The following is a 20,610-nucleotide window of genomic DNA, read 5'->3' as shown; positions in this document are numbered from 1 at the left end:
TGTGAGGAGGCATGTTGTGGTTAACATCGAGTCAGGGTGCCTACCTTTGTATTTGAATCTGTGAGGTAATGAAGGCAAAAAAGAAGTTTCTACTTGCACTGTTCTTGCAAGGAAACAGAGACAAACTTGTGGTTACTGAAGCATTACTCTGTAGTTTCTACTTGCTCTGTCAAATACATTCTGTTGTTGATCATCTTCAGTAAATTCTAAGCCTCAGCTACTCTGTTGTTAAAGCTTCCCTGTTACAGTTTTATATTTATTAGATAGGTTCGCTACTCTGAAAAAAAGGTTAGTTGCTGATTTAGCATCACAGGAGGGTACCAACTAAGAACTTTTGGAGTGACAACAAAATTTAATTAAAGGGGAAAAACTGTTTGTTTGAGCTTCCAATTTCCCTCACCTCTCTTACCTTTTTCCAGATCTGGACCGTCAACCGCCATGACCATGATCAACACGTCCTCGGCCTCCCAGACGAGGATGGAATGAGCAGGGCAAGAGAAGAGGAGGGAGCAGGCCGACGCCCGACGGCGACCTGACCATCCTCCTGGATCTCACCGGCAACCCCCTGGCCTGGAGGCCGCCCGCCCGCCCGCCGTCAGTGCGGGGCCTGCGGCACCACTTCCTCGTGCTCCTCCTTAACATCCAGTGAGGCTTTGCTTCTCCCCATCCCCTCTATTCCACCATGTTTTTTTGTAATTTTTGCCCATGATGTTGCTTCGCACTTTATTCATATATTGTATTTGGCACAGGTTCATATGTTCATAAGAGTTATCTGTGATGCTGCTTGCACAGTTCAAGAAAATCATATCATCTGTTGGCACTTTGTCCATGTATTTTAACATTGCGTGTTTTGATTTTGTGATTTGGGTGCATTGTTTCCTGATTAACATGAATTAATGGATCTACACAAGCAAGGCACTTATTAACTTGGCACTGTTAATTAAGAAAATTTGATGAAGCACGCACTGTTAATTTCAGCAGCACTCTTTGCCTTTGCATGTGAATTAATGGATATGGCACCTTCTTATACAAATCAATGGATTTGGCACTTAGTGTTATGAATCTTATGAACAAGTTAACGTCACTGATGTGTATGATATGTATGCATACTTGGAACATTATGATATGTATGCATACTTGAATGGTAGTAACTTGAATGCATCAACATTAGTGCTATAGAGTTGTTATCCGAGCTAGTTCTGTTTACTTTTAATATAGGTCTAGTAGTCACCAGTACTTACATCCTATGCTATAGTAGTCCTTGTTCATATTTACTAGCTAAGTTTGCTTGTCCTGGGGATCTACATACATGCCATTCGTGTTTCACGCTTTCTCTGAAATGAAATAATAAGGTGCACTTTCCAGGGACCAGGACGACCACCGGGACCTCCATGACGACGATGAAGCCCCGCACATGGTCGAGCTCGATGGAACAACAGTGCCTCGGTGTGGTGCAGCCGAGTTGGGCCAACGACTACGTTATGGTCCTCGTTATGGTCGAGTTTTTGTTTTGACCTTGTGAAACTTGCTACCTATGGATGAAACTGTGTAATATTGATGAAACTATGTATATGTACGGATGAAACTTGCTACTATTGGTAACATGTGTTGGATACATATGTGTTCATGACTATTGGTAATATGTGTTGAATATGCTATATTGGTCATATAAATCTATTTGTGTTTGATTTCTATGAAAATGAATTGATATAAGAAAAAACAAAATTAAATGGGGCAATATAGTCACTTTGCCATCTGCTGGCAGATGGCAAAGAGCTTTGCCATCAGCTGGCAGATGGCAAAGAGGCCACGTGTCATCTACATGTAACTTTTGGGCTGGCCTATTTGGGCTCTTTGCCATCTGACAGCAGATGGCAAACCTCTTTGCCATCTGCTGGCAGACGGCAAAGCATGCAGCCTTTGCCATCTGCTGACAGATGGCAAAGAGCCTGCAGCCTTTGCCATCTGCTGGCAGATGGCAAAGTATGCCGTTAGCCTTCTAACGGGGCTAACCCCGTTAAGAGGCTTTGCCATCTGCCAGCAGATGGCAAAGTCACAGGCTCTTTGCCATCAGCCAGCAGACGGCAAAGAAGCCTTTACCGGCAGGGTTTCGGACGACCTGTTTGCCATCTGCTGGCAGATGGCAAAGCCTTTGCCATCCGCCGACCATGCCTTTGCCATCTGCCATGGCAGATGGCAAAGTGCCAGATTCCAGTAGTGATAACAATCACTTGATTCAACTGGGAGTTAATCTTCTAAATGATAGTGTCATTGACAGAATTCTTCAATCACTGCCACCAAGCTACAAGAGCTTCGTGATGAACTATATTATGCAAGGGATGAACAAGACAATTTCCGAGCTCTTTGCAATGCTAAAGGCTACAGAGGTAGAAATCAAAAAGGAGCATCAAGTGTTGATGGTCAACAAGACCACCAGTTTCAAGAAAAAGGGTAAATGGAAGAAGAAGGGGAACTTCAAGAAGAATGGCAAACAAGTTGTTGCTCAAGAGAAGAAACCCAAGTCTGGACCTAAGCCTGAGACTGAGTGCTTCTACTGCAAGCAGACTGGGAACTGGAAGCGGAACTGCCCCAAGTATTTGGCGGATAAGAAGGATGGCAAGGTGAACAAAGGTATATGTGATATACATGTTATTGATGTGTACCTTACCAGAGCTCGCAGTAGCACTTGGGTATTTGATACTGGTTCTGTTGCTAATATTTGCAACTCGAAATAGGGACTACGGATTAAGCGAAGATTGGCTAAGGACGAGGTGACGATGCGCGTGGGAAATGGTTCCAAAGTCGATGTGATCGCCGTCGGCACGCTACCTCTGCATGGACCTTCGGGATTAGTTTTAGACCTGAATAATTGTTATTTGGTGTCAGCGTTGAGCATGAACATTATATCTGGATCTTGTTTGATGCGAGACGGTTATTAGTTTAAATCTGAGAATAATGGTTGTTCTATTTATATGAGTAATATCTTTTATGGTCATGCACCCTTGAAGAGTGGTCTATTTTTATTGAATCTCGATAGTAGTGATACACATATTCATAATGTTGAAGCCAAAAGATGCAGAGTTGATAATGATAGTGCAACTTATTTGTGGCACTGCCATTTAGGTCATATTGGTGTAAAGCGTATGAAGAAACTTCATACTGATGGACTTTTGGAAAATCACTTGATTATGAATCACTTGGTACTTGCGAACCATGCCTTATGGGCAAGATGACTAAAACGCCGTTCTCCGGAACAATGGAGCGAGCAACAGATTTGTTGGAAATCATACATACTGATGTATGTGGTCCGATGAATATTGAGGCTCGCGACGGGTATCGTTATTTTCTCACCTTCATAGATGATTTGAGCAGATATGGGTATATCTACTTAATGAAACATAAGTCTGAAACATTTGAAAAGTTCAAAGAATTTCAAAGTGAAGTGGAAAATCATCGTAACAAGAAAATAAAGTTTCTACGATCTGATCGTGGAGGAGAATATTTGAGTTATGAGTTTGGTCTACATTTGAAACAATGCGGAATAGTTTCACAACTCACGCCACCCGAAACACCACAACGTAATGGTGTGTCCGAACGTTGTAATCGTACTTTACTATATATGGTGCGATCTATGATGTCTCTTACTGATTTACCGCTATTGTTTTGGGGTTATGCTTTAGAGACAGCTGCATTCACGTTAAATAGGGCACCATCAAAATCCGTTGAGATGACGCCTTATGAACTATGGTTTGGCAAGAAACCAAAGTTGTTGTTTCTTAAAGTTTGGGGCTGCGATGCTTATGTGAAAAAACTTCAACCTGATAAGCTCGAACCCAAATCAAAGAAATGTGTCTTCATAGGATACCCAAAGGAAACTGTTGGGTACACCTTCTATCACAGATCCGAAGGCAAGACATTCGTTGCTAAAAATGGATCCTTTCTAGAGAAGGAGTTTCTCTCAAAAGAAGTGAGTGGGAGGAAAGTAGAACTTGATGAGGTAATTGTACCTGCTCCCTTATTGGAAAGTAGTTCGTCACAGAAACCGGTTCCTGTGACGCCTACACTAATTAGAGAGGAAGCTAATGATATTGATCATGAAACTTCGGAGCAAGTTACTACCGAAACTCGTAGGTCAACCAGAGTAAGATCCACACCAGAGTGGTGCGGTAATCCTATTTTGGAGGTTATGTTACTTGACCATGGCGAACCTATGAACTATGAGGAAGCGATGATGAGCCCAGATTCCGCAAAATGGCTTGAGGCCATGAAATCTGAGATGTGATCCATGTATGAGAACAAAGTATGGACTTTGGTTGACTTGCCCGATGATCGGCAAGCCATCGAGAATAAATGGATCTTCAAGAAGAAGACTGACGCTGATGGTAATGTTACTGTCTACAAAGCTTGATTTGTTGCGAAAGGTTTTTGACAAGATCAAGGGGTTGACTACGATGAGACTTTCTCACCCGTAGCGATGCTTAAGTTTGTCTGAATCATGTTAGCAAGTGCCGCATTTTATGATTATGAAATTTGGCAAATGGATGTCAAAACTGCATTCCTGAATGGATTTCTAGAAGAAGAGTTGTATATGATGCAACCAGAATGTTTTATCGGTCCAAAAGGTGCTAACAAAGTGTGCAAGCTCCAGCGATCCATTTATGGACTGGTGCAAGCCTCTCGGAGTTGGAATAAATGCTTTGATAGTGTGATCAAAGCATATGGTTTTATACAGACACTTGGAGAAGCCTGTATTCACAAGAAAGTGAGTGGGAGCTCATAGCATTTCTAATATTATATGTGGACGACATATTGTTGATTAGAAATGATATAGAATTTCTGGATAGCATAAAAGGATACTTGAATAAAGGTTTTTCAATGAAAGTCCTCGGTGAAGCTGCCTATATATTGGGCATCAAGATCTATAGAGATAGATCAAGACGCTTAATTGGACTTTCACAAAGCACATCCCTTGATAAAGTTTTGAAAAAGTTCAAAATGGATCAAGCAAAGAAAGGGTTCTTGCCTGTAATACAAGGTGTGAAGTTGAGTCGGACTCAATGCCCGACCACTGCAGAAGATAGAGAGAAAATGAAAGATGTTCCCTATGCTTCAGCCATAGGCTCTATCATGTATGCAATGCTGTGTAGCAGACCTGATGTGTGCCTTGCTATTAGTTTAGCAGGGAGGTACCAAAGTAATCCAGGAGCGGATCACTGGACAGCGGTCAAGAACATTCTGAAGTACCTGAAAAGGACTAAGGATATGTTTCTCATTTATGGAGATGACAAAGAGCTAGTCATAAATGGTTACGTCGATGCAAGTTTTGACACTGATCCGGACGATTCTAAATCGCAAACCGGATACATGTTTATATTGAACGGTGGAGCTGTCAGTTGGTGCAGTTCTAAACAAAGCGTCGTGGCGGGATCTACGTGTGAAGCGGAGTACATAGCTGCTTCGGAAGCAGCAAATGAAGGAGTCTGGATGAAGGAGTTCATATCCGATCTAGGTGTCATACCTAGTGCATCGGGTCGAATGAAAATCTTTTGTGACAATACTGGTGCAATTGCCTTGGCAAAGGAATCCAGATTTCACAAGAGAACCAAGCACATCAACAGACGCTTCAATTCCATCCGGGACCAAGTCAAGGTGGGAGACATAGAGATTTGCAAGATCCATACGGATCTGAATGTTGCAGACCCGTTGACTAAGCCTCTTCCACGAGCAAAACATGATCAGCACCAAGGCTCCATGGGTGTTAGAATCATTACTGTGTAATCTAGATTATTGACTCTAGTGCAAGTGGGAGACTGAAGGAAATATGCCCTAGAGGCAATAATAAAGTTATTATTTATTTCCTCGTATCATGATGAATATTTATTATTCATGCTAGAATTGTATTAACCGGAAACATAATACATGTGTGAATACATAGACAAACATAGTGTCACTAGTATGCCTCTACTAGACTAGCTCATTGATCAAAGATGGTTGAGTTTCCTAACCATAGATATGAGTTATCATTTGATCAATGGGATCACATCATTAGAAGAATGATGTGATTGACTCGACCCATTTCGTTAGCTTAGCACTTGATCGTTTAGTATGTTGTTATTGCTTTCTTCATGACTTATACATGTTCCTATGACTATGAGATTATGTAACTCCCGCTTACCGGAGGAACACTTTGTGTGCTACCAAACGTCACAACGTAACTGGGTGATTATAAAGGTTCTCTACAGGTGTCTCTGAAGGTACTTGTTGAGTTGACGTATTTCGAGATTAGGATTTGTCACTCCGATTGTCGGAGAGGTATCTCTGGGCCCTCTCGGTAATGCACATCACTATAAGCCTTGCAAGAAATGTGACTAATGAGTTAGTTGCGGGATGATTACATAAACGAGTAAAGAGACTTGCCGGTAACGAGATTGAACTAGGTATTGAGATGCCGACGATCGAATCTCGGGCAAGTAACATACCGATGACAAAGGGAACGACGTATGCTGTTATGCGGTTTGACCGATAAAGATCTTCGTAGAATATGTGGGAACCAATATGATCATCCAAGTTCTGCTATTGGTTATTGACCGGAAACGTGTCTCAGTCATGTCTACATAGTTCTCGAACCCGTAGGGTCCGCACACTTAATGTTTGGTGACGATCGGTATTATGAGTTTTTGTGTTTTGATGTATCGAACGTAGTTCAGAGTCCCATATATGATCATGGACATGACGAGGAGAATCAAAATGGTTGAGACATAAAGATCGATATATTGGATGACTATGTTCGGACATCGGAATGGTTTCGGAAGGTTTCAGACATATACTGGAGTACCGGGGGTTATCGGACCCCCCGGGGGGGTTTAATGGGCCTCATGGGCCCTAGTGGAGAAGAGGAGGGGCGGCCAGGGCAGGCCGTGCGCCCCCTCCCCCTCTAGTCCGAATTGGACAAGGAGGGGGGTGGCGCCCCCCTTTCCTTCCTCTCTCTCTCTCCCTTTCCCCCTTGTCCTACTACAACAAGGAAAGGAGGAGTCCTAGCCCTCCTCCTAGGCCGGCCGCCTCCCCCCTTGCTCCTTTATATACGGGGGCAGGGGGCACCTCTAGATACAACAATTGATCACTGATCTCTTAGCCGTGTGCGGTGCCCCCCCCTCCACCATATTCCACCTTGGTAATATCGTAGCGGTGCTTAGGCGAAGCCCTGCATCGGTAGCATCATCAACACCGTCATCATGCCATCATGCTGATGGAACTCTCCCGCAAAGCTCTGCCGGATTGGAGTTCGTGGGACGTCATCGAGCTGAACGTGTGCTGAACTCGAAGGTGCCGTACGTTCGGTACTTGATCGGTTGGATCATGAAGATGTACGACTACATCAACCGCGTTGTGCTAACGCTTCCGCTTTCGGTCTATGAGGGTACGTGGACAACACTCTCCCCTCTCGTTGCTATGCATCACCATGATCTTGCGAGTGCGTAGGAATTTTTTTGAAATTACTATGTTCCCTAACAGTTTTACCACGACTACTACAGTGGTAGTACCGCTCCAGATCAAAAACTCGTCACAAGTCCAGTGGTGGTAGGCACGGATGTATTTTTTTAGTACCGCTCGCAAGCAGTATCACCGCTACCCTTTGAGGTAGTACGGTGAGGTCAAGCAGTAGTACCGCTCTGTGCGGGCTATGAGCATAACGGTTGGATTTTTCACCTATAAAAGGGGGTCTTCTTCCCCCAATGAACCTTGTATATTTAGCTCGTGTTCTTCCCCCATTGTTGACCTTCTTCGAGCTTGCTAACTCTCAATCCCTCCAATGATTCTTGCTAGCTCTTGAGGGAAAGAGAGAGGAGATCTAGATTCACATTTCCACCAATCACTTTCACCTCTAAGTGAGGGGAACCCCTTGGATCTAGATATTGGAGTTCTTCGTGTTCTTCTTTCATTCTTCCTCTCATTTTCCTCCATAGCATTAGTTGCTTTGGTGGGATTTGGGAGAGAAGGACTTGGGCACTCCGTGTGCTCTTGCCATTGCATTTGGTGCATCGGTTTGAGTTCTCCATGGTGATACGTGGAAGTGAAGTTTGAGAAGCTTATTACTCTTGGGTGTTTGGACACCCTAGAGCTTGTTCCTCTTGGGTGCCTTGGCGCCCTAGACGGTTGGTGTTGTTCGGAGCTCAATCATTGTGGTGTAAATCTCCGGGCAAGCGTCGGGGCCTCCAATTAAGTTGTGGAGATCGCCCCGAGCAATTTTACGGGTACCGGTGACCGCCCCCAAGGGTTGCCAAAGTGTACGGGTTCGGGTGACCGCCCCCAAGGGTTGCCATTTGTACGGGTTTGGTGACCGCCCTCAAGGGTACCTTAGTGGAATCACGGCATCATGCACTATGGCGTGATGAGATTACGATGGTCCTAGTGGCTTCTTGGGGAGCATTGTGCCTCCACACTGCTCCAAACGGAAATTAGCATCCGCAAGGGTGTGAACTTCGGGATACATCATCATCTCCACGTGCCTCGGTTATCTCTTACCTGAGCCCTTTACTTATGCACTTCACTTTGTGATAGCCATATTGTTTCTTGTCATATATCTTGCTATCACCTTGTAGTTTATCTTGCTTAGCATAAGTTGTTAGTGCATATAGGTGAGCCTAGTTGTTGTAGGTTTTGTGCTTGACAAATTAACCGCTAGGTTTATTCCGCATTTGTTCAAGCCTAAACCATAATTATTTTAGAAGCGCCTATTCACCCTCCCCCCCCCTCTAGGCGACATCCACGATCTTTCAGTTGGTATCAGAGCCTCGTCTCTCTTTATAGGGCTTAACCGCCTAGAGAGTAAGGATGTCAACTAGGGGTTTAGGATTCTCTGACAATCTTAGTTTCGATGGCACAAACTTTGATGTTTGGGTAATTCGCATGCTTAATCTCTTTAGGGTCATGGACCCAAATTTAGAGTGAATTGTAGATATTGGTTTTTCTCCTCCAAAGAATCCCCAAAGATTATCTTTAGAGGATGAGAAAAACTCTCATCTCAATGCTCAAGCTTCTAACGTGTTTTTTTATGCTTTTATCAATGTAGTTATATTTCAACTCATGTCGTTCTGGGATGCTCATGAGTTGTGGACAAAGCTTCAAGATAAATATGGTGTGTCCAAGTTTGTGGGGGTGATTGTTCGCCCTCCACCTCCAGCCATGTTGCCTTCTCAACTTCCTCTACTTCACCTACATGTGGATTGCCACAAGGTAATGCTAGGGTGAGTAGTATTGGTCATTGCAATGATGATAGTATGCTTGTTATTGGTGATCCTTCATTACTATCTTATTGCAATGGTCCTTCTTTGGACTTTAACACTTCGAGCTCCTTACATGGTTCACATGCTTGTGTTTATAGTCCTTGCATATCATGTAGAAATTGCTTGCTCAAATCTCATGATGATATGGTTGCTATGTCTTGTTGCCATGATAAAAATGTATCTATTTCCTCGAGTTGTTGTGCTAACAATGTAGAGGAAACTCAACACTCCATGGAACAAGATGTGGTCTTAAATGGTGCTTCAAGAGATCCTACAACATCATCTATTGCTTTTTGCCTTATGGCTAAGGCTTCAAAGGTATCTCCTACTTTGAACCCAATATGTCTCTTGATGATTATGTTAATGCTAATGATGATGAGGATAATGATGAAGAGAATGATAATGTTGCTTCCTTAAAAATTAAGGGAGAAATTATTTTTAAAGCTCTTCATAAGAATAAAATTGCTCGTTCCAACTTCATGGAAATCATGTCGATTGACATTGAGGGCAAGAAATATATTGAGGAGTTGGAATCTCATCTCGAGGAGCATGAGGTCACCATTGAGAAAATGGAAGGTCATGATCATGATTGTGCTAATCAGATTGCGGACCTCTCTCGAGCTCTTGAACTTGAACAAACCACCAAGGAATCTCTTGAGGAGACTTTTGCTCTAGAATTATCTAGAGTGAAGGAATCTCATGATAGAGCTCTTGAGGTGGCCAATGATTTTGAAACTAAAAATGAGAAGCTTGAAGTTGCGCATGCTAAACTCCTCGAGGACTTTGGACACCTCGAAAATGGCTCTAGGGTCATTACGAGTGAGCTCAACAAACTCACGGAGTCTCATGTACAACTTAAAGCTTCATATTCAAAAGAGCTTGCCAAGTTGGCTTCTCCTCTTGCTATTATTGATGATGCTTGTGCTACTAACACTATTACTTGTGAAGCATCCATTTTGAAGGAGAATGTCGAGCTACGGGCTCAACTTGAGTTGCTATCTAGCAATTATGGGAAATTGGAAGAAATCCATGAAAATCTCTCAAGCTCTCATGATGATCTTCTAGTATCCCATAATATGCTAAAGATAGCTCATGACGCTATGATGACTAAGGTAACATCTAGTGAGCCTCATGTGGATACTAGCACTATTTCAAGTCTAAATGCTATATTGCCATGTGCTAATCCCCGTAATTCATCAACTCATAATGTTGCTACATCTTGTGACGAATTGCTTTCCTTTCCTTGTTGCTCTAACAAGGATATTCCTACACTTCCTCTAGTACTTGTGTTGATACTAACCATGTAGAGGAAATCAAAGAGCTCAAGGCCCAAGTCACTTCATTGAAGAAAGACTTGGAAATGTGTCATGAAGGGAAGTCCACACTCAATAATATCTTGAGTGTGCAAAAATCCCCCAATGACAAATGTGGACTTGGATTCAACTCCAATAAGAAGAAGAAGTCCAAGATGAACAAGAAGAAGGGCCAAGAACAAGTCAAGAATTCGGCCAAGATTGTTTGCTTCAAGTGCAAAATTGAAGGGCATCATGTTAGATCTTGCCCATTGAATAAGAAGGCCATTAGTGTCAAGAAACAAGGGAAGCGGCCGCAAGTTCATTCTCATGCTCAACCTCAAGTTGAAGAAAGGCCTCTTCCCAAGAAGACTCAAGCTAATGCTTCTCAAGTTGAGAAATCAAGTGAGAAGAAAGTGAAGAGTGGACGTTGCTACCTATGTCATGAGAAAGGTCATGTCGCTTCTTCATGCACTAGTGGTAACTTATCCAACCCAGTTATTATTGATAATATCTATTCTCTTGGGAAGTATAAGGTTGGCAATGTGTTTGCCAAGTTTGTTGGTACTCAAAGTGGTGTCAAGAAAAGAACCATTTGGGTTGCCAAGCCTATTGTGACTAACCTCTTAGGACCTCAAAATTGATCAATAGGTGTTGTTGGAGGGCATTGGAGACTTGGCTACATCATGAAGAATTAAGGGATCTTCATCATTCATATTGTCTCAAGCCAAGTCAATTGGGTTATCAAGTTTCTATCTTATATCCAATGTGCCTCCTTGCGGTAACTTGTACTTAAATAGTTTACATTGGAAGTTACTTGCCCCTTTGCATGTTTTGGTTTTGTTCCTTGCATGTGTTGTATATGTTGTGCTTCCAATTTTATTATCTTGAGTAATCAAGTATGTGTGTGTTGGTTTGCACATCATGTATGTGTGTGTAGTGCGTCGAGCCTTTGCGCATCTTGTTTGTATCTTAGTTGGCTCTTGTGAGAGATTAATGGAGAATCCTATTTTTGGGAAGTGATGTGCGTTGTGCACTTCACAATCCTATAAATGTGTGTACATGAGGAATACCATCTAGTATTGATATTACAAGATTATCTAGTCACTATGTGGTATGTCTTCTCATGAGAAATTCAAATTATAAATAGTCCATTAATTATCTCTTGTTGGATATTTTATATGCCTCTTGTTTATCTTCAATTGTATCGCATTATGGGGGAGTGATACGTCTCCAATGTATCTATAATTTATGAAGTATTCATACTATTATATTATCCATCGTAGATGTTTTATATGCATTTATATGCTATTTTATATGATTTTTGGGACTAACCTATTAACCTAGAGCCCAGTGCCAGTTTCTGTTTTTTCCTTGTTTTTGAGTTTTACAGAAAAGGAATACCAAATGGAGTCCAATTGACGTGCCAATTTTTGATGATTTTTTATGGACCAAAAGAAGCCCTTGGAGTAAAAGAGTTGGGCCAGAAGAGTCTCAGGCTGTCCACTAGGGTGGGGGGCGTGCCCACCCCCTCTAGGCGTGGGCCCCTATCTCGTGGACGATTCGGAGACCCCCTTGACGTGAGACCGACGCCAAAAATTCCTATAAATACAGAAACCTCCAGAAAATAACCTAGATCAGAAGTTTCGCCGCCAGAAGCCTCTGTAGCCACGAGAAATCAATCTAGGCCCTCTCTAGCACCCTGCCGAAGGGGGCCATCATCACCGGAGGCCACGGAGGAGGATTCAGGAGGGGCCATCATCGCCATGAAGGCCAAGGACCGGAGGGAGAACCTCTCCCCATCCAGGGGAGGCCATGAAGGAGGAAGCACAAGGGGGAGGACCTCTCCTCCTCTCCCTCGGTGGCGCCGGAGTGCCATCGAGAGGGGAATGATCGCCGCGGTGACCGTCTTCACCAACATCACCATCATCATCACCATCCTCATCTCTTTTACGCGGTCCACTCTCCCACACCCTGCTGCAATCCCTACTTGAACATGGTGCTTTATGCCACATATTATGATCCAATGATGTGTTGCCATGCTATGATGTTTTGATTAGATATCTTTTGTCTTTGGGTTGATTGATGATCTAGATTGGTACGAGTTGTATGTTTTGTTTTGGTGATGTCCTATTGTGCTCTCCGTGTCGCGCAAGCGTGAGGGATTCCCACTGTAGGGTGTTGCAATACGTTCATGATTCGCTTATAGTGGGTTGCTTGAGTGATACAAGCATACACCCGAGTAAGGGGGTTGTGGCGTATGGGATAAAGGGGACTTGATACTTTAATGCTATGGTTGGGTTTTACCTTAATGATCTTTAGTAGTTGCGGATGCTTGCTAGAATTCCAATCATAAGTGCATATGATCCAAGAAGAGAAAGTATGTTAGCTTATGCCTCTCCCTCATATGAAATTGCAATGACGACCACCGATCTTGTTAACAATTGCCTAGGATAATTCCGCACACCGACCCATCATTATTCCACACTCGCTATTTATAATATTTAGTAATATATTATAAGTTTATGATAACATAACCTACTTTTATATTTTAGCTCTCCGATATCATGCAAAGTTATCCTCTTCATACTCACAACGTAGTTTTATTTCTTGTATCTAGTTGGAAGCAAACGTTCGGTGTACGTAGAGTCGTATCAGTGGCAGATAGGACTTGAGAGAATATTGCTTTTACCTTTAGCTCCTTGTGGGTTCGGCACTCCATACTTATCACTTCCACCTTTGGAAATTGCTACGATGATTCCCTGCACTTGGGGATTATCATGGAGTAATATGCTACGTGTATATTACTAGCCTAGAAAATGTGTATATTTGAGATATTGTCACCTAGAACTGATATTGTAAATTATCTTGTTCCTAGGTGACATGTTAGCTCTACAAGTTGCAAATTTGCTTGTGTGTTTGGTGTGAAGATGATGTTGGATAACCTTGCTATCTACCACCGGGAATTATTTCCAAATACTTCTTGTCTTTTGACAATTGGTACTCACATGTGTGGTAGAAATTATTGATCATCTTTATATTGGATTTTGCTTTTATTTGCCTTATCTCTTGCCAAGGTTTGTGTTAACTCCCTTTGTCTTCCATATCACTTGTGGATCTTGTTAATTTCTTGATCTTGTTTAGTGTTTTCTAGATATAGTGAAAGTGGTGATCCCACCTTGTGCATTTTGTATTCAAATGCAAATTTTCTACAATGCACTAGTCTTGGGGGAGCTATCCTATTTTCTATAAAACGCTCATCTTGTGATCCTTTTCAAGCATGTGTTGGTGGAAGGCAAGTCATTTTCTTTTTGGTACTTTGTGTCATCATGAAACTTTGTCGAGAGCTTGGTTTGTTTGGAACCATCCTCTCTTTGGGAGTTTGACATCTATAATTTAGTGTGTACCAATGGATATATCATTCCTTGATGTATCTGTTATGGACATCCTCCAAGTAATGATTTATTCATTTGGTATATTTTCTTCACTTGGTATTTGTTTGTCAATTGGTATCGGTTCTTGAAAGTCTTGAGCATGCATATTAACTTCATGTAGTTTCTTTGGCATGCTTTCTTTCTTTGACCCAATATATAGGGGAAACTCCACCAAGTCACAAATTGGATGAGATGTGCATGAAAGTCATTTTCATATCTATATGCACATATTTACGTGGAGTTTGTCCTATGTATTGTTGGTTCTCTAACTCTTTGGTCCCAATGAGGTTGGGTACCATTGTGTTTGCTTGTGTTGTTCTAGGAACAATTGGAGATGCATTGGATGCTCGGCTCACTCACAAGGAAGGTGTTTTCACCATGTGCTTATTGGAGTCAAGCTAGGATGAGCAATGAACTACTATCTACCTTTAATTGGTACCTACTACATCCTTCCAATGCTATCTCGGTAACAAGTATCTACTCATGCATACATCTCTTACATTCAACCTTGTGTAGGTTGCATCATGGCATGAATTTCTTGATTAGTTCTTGTGATACTTGTTTCCCTTCTCAAAGCATCTCAACAATGATCTCTTGTTGATAATTGTGATGTCTTTGATGTTCGTTTGGTTGAAGCTCATTTATATACTATAAGATAATATCTATCCATGTGCTATGCTTTCAAGCAAATATCTTATTGGTATATTTATGACTTCCTTTTGGATATCTTGTTCCTTCTTGTTGTAACTATTTCGGGTGTACATCCTTCTTTGTAGATATATATCATCATGATTTCATCTAGAACATTATACACTTGAGAGAAATTACATCTCCAGATGATATCCTTTCTTTCACGTCCACCTTGTCTTTCTTATAATTTTTCTTTGGTGGCTCCGTGAAAGCTTTTGCCTTGAGTGCAGGTCATATCTTGTTGCATCTTGATGCACTCTTGTGTGGTGAAGATTATTTTCCTCATGCTTGTCTTTACGAGGCTTTTGCCATCTTAATTGGTATCCCTCGTCTTGATAAGGCTTTCATCTTCTATCTTCACCATGGGTTGTCGCAAGCCTTGTTGTTAACTCACATTTTAGTGAGCTTGTGAACCCATTTGCTTGTTGGATGTGTGTGGGGATGACATGTCATGCACCGTGTATCTCATTTACCCAAGACTATGTTGATGCTTTATGCTCATCCTTATGTTAGTCTTCTCAAGTGCTTTGTCATGACTCACACACGTCATTTTGGTTGAGCCTATTTTTAAGTTGCCTCTTTTACATGTTGCTCAACCATGTGCTTGTTGCAAGTGCTAGCCTTTGTTTCCTATATGCTCACTTGCACTGGTTGTGAGTTTCTATTGATTTTGGGGGAGCTATGATCCTATTTTGTGCACTTTGTATCCAATACAAATAGTCTTATTTGTGCACAAATCATGGGGAGCTTCTCTAGTTTCTTTAGAACACTCCTCTGCTAATATCATAATATTATTTATTCTTATGGCTCATAGGATCCTTGGTCTAGTTGGTTCAATTGATATCCTTTGATTGCTTGCTTCAATTGGTATATTTTGACTGCTTGATTGCTTGTGTCTCTCTTTGTTATGTCTTTGTGGCATATCATTCTTTTAACAATCTTTGTGCCTCAATATAGTTTGTGTTCCTCCAAGTAATTACCTTTGGATATGTGTATTGCATTCCACGCTCTTGTTGAGAAATACACAATTAATGGAGGACCACAATTTATATTGGCCTTCTTAGATTTTCGCCCATTTTGGCAATCGATGCCAACGGGGGAGAAGTTTCAGAGAGTTTTGTGGAGAAGTTCAGAGAGTTATCTCTTCTTGCTTTGGTTTTGTTCCTTAGCATTTGCATCTCATACGCATGCACTATTGGTTTTTGCATTGCATGGTGATGCATAAATACCTATTATATAAACTCTCTTGAAAGTGATTGTCATCAATTACCAAAATAGGGGAGATTGAAAGGACATGCGGTGCCCCCATGCGTGGTTTTGGTAATTGATGACACTCTCTATGGACTAATGGTTGCATTGAGTTATATTTGAAGGATTTGTCCATATGCTCTTCTTGAAGTCCATGTGTTGGTTTCAAGGAGTTTATGAGTTGACCAAGGTGCTATTAAGGAATTATCCAAAGATTGGATATGTGAGTTTTGAGATTATTGCAAGCATGTCTTAAAAAAGAAGATCGTGTGATCATTCATGTTTACCTTCAAGGCATCTTCCAAATGAAGAGAGTTGGAAAGATTCAAGGTTGATCAAGACTAAGTCAAGAGCGAATCAAGTTGATCAACTCACAAAGCGTAGAAGATGTACCAAGAGGGAACAAGTGATCCCATGGTATGCTAAGCATTGTCCATTGTGCTTTGTGTACTAACCCATGGTCTATGTGAGAGTTCTATGTGGGGTAGGTACGTGTTCATGGGCTTGCGTCAAGAGGAAGATATCACTCAACCAATAGAGAGGATGACATCAAGTGGTGATCGTCATCAAGATTGCCGTGCGCAAGTTCAAGTGGAGCATCACGAAGAGATCAAGTGCTTGATGCTTGCCATCCATTTTGGTGTCAATGGACTTGTGAAGATGTGCCAAAGAGTGGCTCACCCATAGTGGAGTATGGGGGAGTAATCATCTAGTCTTCATCGACCCAACGCAATCAAGAAAGGTGGTCCAACTTGAGCGAGTCAAGATCGTCATCATCTAGCTCAAGTGGACTTCATGCAAGGCAAAGGTTTGCCCTTGATAGGTTTTATATTTTACCGGTCTGATGGTGATAGTTTGGAGACCAGGTTATAGGATCGATAGCCGTACTATCAAGGGGGGCTCTCAAGTGAGTAGCGCGATCGTATCGTTTGTCGAGAGCTCAAACCATTGAATCCTTGCATCATCTTTCTTGATTCTAATTTGTATTTTCTATTGAGGTTTTAGAGCTTGTGGTTATCTTCATGACAAGCTCTAGTACATCGAAAACCGATTTCATATGCTTCTTCTATCGCGTTTTCAGTGTTGGAGGTTTTACCGGTCTTTTTTGAGGAAGGGTTCTCACCATTTTCTCTTGGGCCTTTTCTAATTTCCTTCTTATTGTTAGTTCTATCATGATTGTGTTAGCCCTTGTCGCTAGCTTTCCAACAAACTTGGTTTCGTTGAATTCGGAGTCCGTTTGCAGAAGTTGTGGCAGTTTTGGTGTTCTGAAAAGGTTGCAGCGGTACTATCGCGGACAAGAGCGGATGTAATTTTTTAGTACCGCTCCAGAGCGGTTTTACCGTGGCTACTACAGCGGTAGTATCGCTCCGGATCAAAAACTCGTCACAAGTCAAGCGGTGGTAGGCACGGATGTATTTTTTTAGTACCGCTCGCAAGCAGTAGTACCGCTACCCCTTGCGGTAGTACCGTGAAGTCGAGCGGTAGTACCGCTCTGTGCGGGCTGTGAGCATAACGGTTGGATTTTTCCCCACCTATAAAAGGGGGTCTTCTTCTCCAATGAACCTTATCTCTTTAGCTCGTGTTCTTCCCCCATTGTTGTCCTTCTTCGAGCTTGCTAAATCTCAATCCCTTCAATGATTCTTGCTAGTTCTTGAGGGAAAAGAGAGAGGAGATCTAGATCCACATTTCCACCGATCACTTTCTCCTCTAAGTGAGGGGAACCCCTTGGATCTAGATCTTGGAGTTCTTCATGTTGTTCTTTCGTTCTTCCTCTCATTTTCCTCCCTAGTATTAGTTGCTTTGGTGGGATTTGGGAGAGAAGGACTTGGGCATTTTGTGTGCTCTTGCCATTGCATTTGGTGCATCGGTTTGAGTTCTCCACGGTGATACGTGGAAGTGAAGTTTGAGAAGCTTATTACTCTTGGGTGTTTGGGCACCCTAGAGCTTGTTCCTCTTGGGTGCCTTGGCGCCCTAGACGATTGGTGTTGTTCGGAGCTCAATCATTATGGTGTAAAGCTCCGGGCAAGCGTCGGGGCCTCCAATTAAGTTGTGGAGATCGCCCCGAGAAATTTGACGGGTACCGGTGACCGCCCCCAAGGGTTGCCAAAGTGTACGGGTTCGGTGACCGACCCCAAGGGCTGCCATTTGTACGGGTTCGGTGACCGCCCTCAAGGGTCCCTTAGTGGATCACGGCATCTTGCATTGTGCGAGGGTGTGAGGAGATTACGGTGGCCCTAGTGGCTTCTTGGGGAGCATTGTGTCTCCACACCGCTCCAAACAAAGATTAGCATCCGCAAGGGTGTGAACTTTGGGATACATTGTTGTCTCCGCGTGCCTCGATTATCTCTTACCCGAGCCCTTTACTTATGCACTTTACTTTATGATAGCCATATTGTTTCTTGTCATATATCTTTGCTATCACCTTGTAGTTTATCTTGCTTAGCATAAGTTGTTGGTGCACATAGGTGAGCCTAGTTGTTGTAGGTTTTGTACTTGACAAATTAACCGCTAGGTTTATTCTGCATTTGTTCAAGCCTAAACCATAATTATTTTAAAAGCGCTATTCACACTCCCTTTAGGCGACATCCACAATCTTTCAAACTGGCACTGGGCATTATGTCAATAGGTTAGTCCCAAAAAATGATAAAGAGTTGCTATAAAATGAGTCTAAAACATCCAAGAATGATAATATAACCGCATGAGACAACCAAAAATTATAGATACGTTGGAGACGTATCAGTTGCCTGATGTGTCTTCAATGTATCTACTTTTCTAAACATTTTTGCTCTTATTTTGGCCTTTTAATTTGCATGATATGGATGAAACTAAACCGGACTAGCGTTGTTTACAGCATAACTGTCATGGTGTTGTATTTGTGCAGAAATAAAATTGCTCAAAAATTGGATGGGAATTTTAAAGAACTATTTTTGAATGAATAATGAATTGTGGAGCGAAGAAGTACCTGAGGGGGACCACTAGGGCGCCATACGCGGTGGTCGCTGTGTGGGGCCCCTGGCCACCACCTTGACTTGATTCCAGCGCTGTAAATTCCCATATATCCCAAAAATACAACGAACATTACCATTGCATTTTACGATACGGAGCCGCCGCCACCTTCTATTCTTCAGGGGCCCCGGTCTGGAGTCCGTTTTTGGCTCTGGGGAGAGGGATTCGTCGTTGCCATCATCACCAACCCCTCCCCATCAACAATTTCATGATGCTCACATCCATGTGTGAGTAATTTTCTATATGCATGTGGAGGTAGATGGGATTGGATGAGATTTTTATGTAATCATTGTCAAATTGTTAGGGCTTGATCCCTAGCATCCACTATGTTCTAGATTGATGTTGCTATGACTTTGCTATGTTTAATATTTGTCACTAGGGCCTGGGTGCCATGATTCCATATCTTAACCCTCTTTGTTTTCATGAATATATTTGTGTTCTTGATATTTGTAAGTTGTATGCACATATTATTACTCTGAACCCTAGACCCCAAGGTGGCAATACCTTGGATATCGACAGGTGATTTTAACTTGAGGATTACATGTATTTGCTATGTGTTAATGCTTTATTCCAGTTCTCTATTAAAAGAAGTGTCTTAATTACCCTTAATTTTCATTAGGACTCTGCTACCACGCGAGGATAGGACAAAAAATATTATGCAAGTTCTTATTGCAAGCGTGTATAACTATTTATGGAATCCACGCCTACATATGATTGATGAATTGGAACTAGTATGTTATTGCTCTAGGTTATGACCGTTGCATATTGAATCTCGTACGAGCAACCCCGTCCCGTACTCCATGCCTACGCGTTTACTGCTATTATTTTCGTTACAACAACTACTCCTTTATTCTGCTACTATTCTACAAACTTCTTGCTATTTCTACCACTGCTATCATATTACCTTGCTACTAATATGTTGTCGCAATTGCTAAGGCTTATAAATATTCTTTGGCTCTTCTTGTGTCGAATCAATAATTTTGGGTTGAAATACTTCCCTCGAAGACTATCATATCCTCTATACCCGTGGGTCGTCACTGCTTGGCAAATGTTATGGGGTATGTCCGATATCGTGGATCTGTGCGGTGCCTGAAGCGATTCGCTAAGCCGTCGAGCCGCCAATTAGCAGAATCGTGACTGGTTAGTTTGGAAAGAGAAACGACTACAACCTTAGAGTATCTAGGTCCTTTGATCGATCGAGTTTAGGGCCAAAGATAAATAGTGAGCCACTGCGAGTGAGAAGCCAACACTTTTTTGAGCATTCATGATTTATATTTTCTTAACGATGAGGCCCAAAACTAGGAGCACCAACGAACAGACCAGTAGGGCCCGATTTAGGAAGCACCAACCTCCAAACGACCAAGCTAACAAGGCCCAAGAAAGGTGCATGCACAAAAGTTCGGCCCAAAATGGGAGCCTTGTGCGGGCACACCGCTTGCACAGGCCCATGGATGGCCCTCAAGGGCACATGTAAAATAAAATGACATGCATTCTTCTTCTCGTCCTTCCCCGCGAGCGCCTCCAAGTCGACTAGGGTTTCCTCACCTCCAGCCGGCGCCACTGCCGATTACGTCGTCTTCTATGGCCTTAGGACTATAGGGATACGACGGATCCAGACCTTTGCCGATGGGAGGCCTCATACTTCATTTCCAGAGT

At 42.4% G+C, this 20,610-nt stretch overlaps 1 long non-coding RNA gene across 1 annotated transcript; it reads left to right on the top strand.

Annotated features, from left to right (window-relative positions):
* Window positions 1-1,595, top strand: LOC119296414. The gene is made up of 3 exons (XR_005145193.1): window positions 1-65; window positions 420-645; window positions 1,366-1,595. It is a non-coding gene; the product is annotated as an uncharacterized LOC119296414 (long non-coding RNA).
* The last annotated feature ends 19,015 nt before the right edge of the window (window positions 1,596-20,610 follow it).

The sequence above is a fragment of the Triticum dicoccoides genome, chromosome 4B (assembly GCF_002162155.2).
Source record: "Triticum dicoccoides isolate Atlit2015 ecotype Zavitan chromosome 4B, WEW_v2.0, whole genome shotgun sequence".
Lineage (NCBI taxonomy): Eukaryota > Viridiplantae > Streptophyta > Magnoliopsida > Poales > Poaceae > Triticum > Triticum dicoccoides.
The sequence above is the reverse complement of the archived record's forward strand: the minus strand, read 5'-3'. Positions and strand labels throughout refer to the sequence as shown.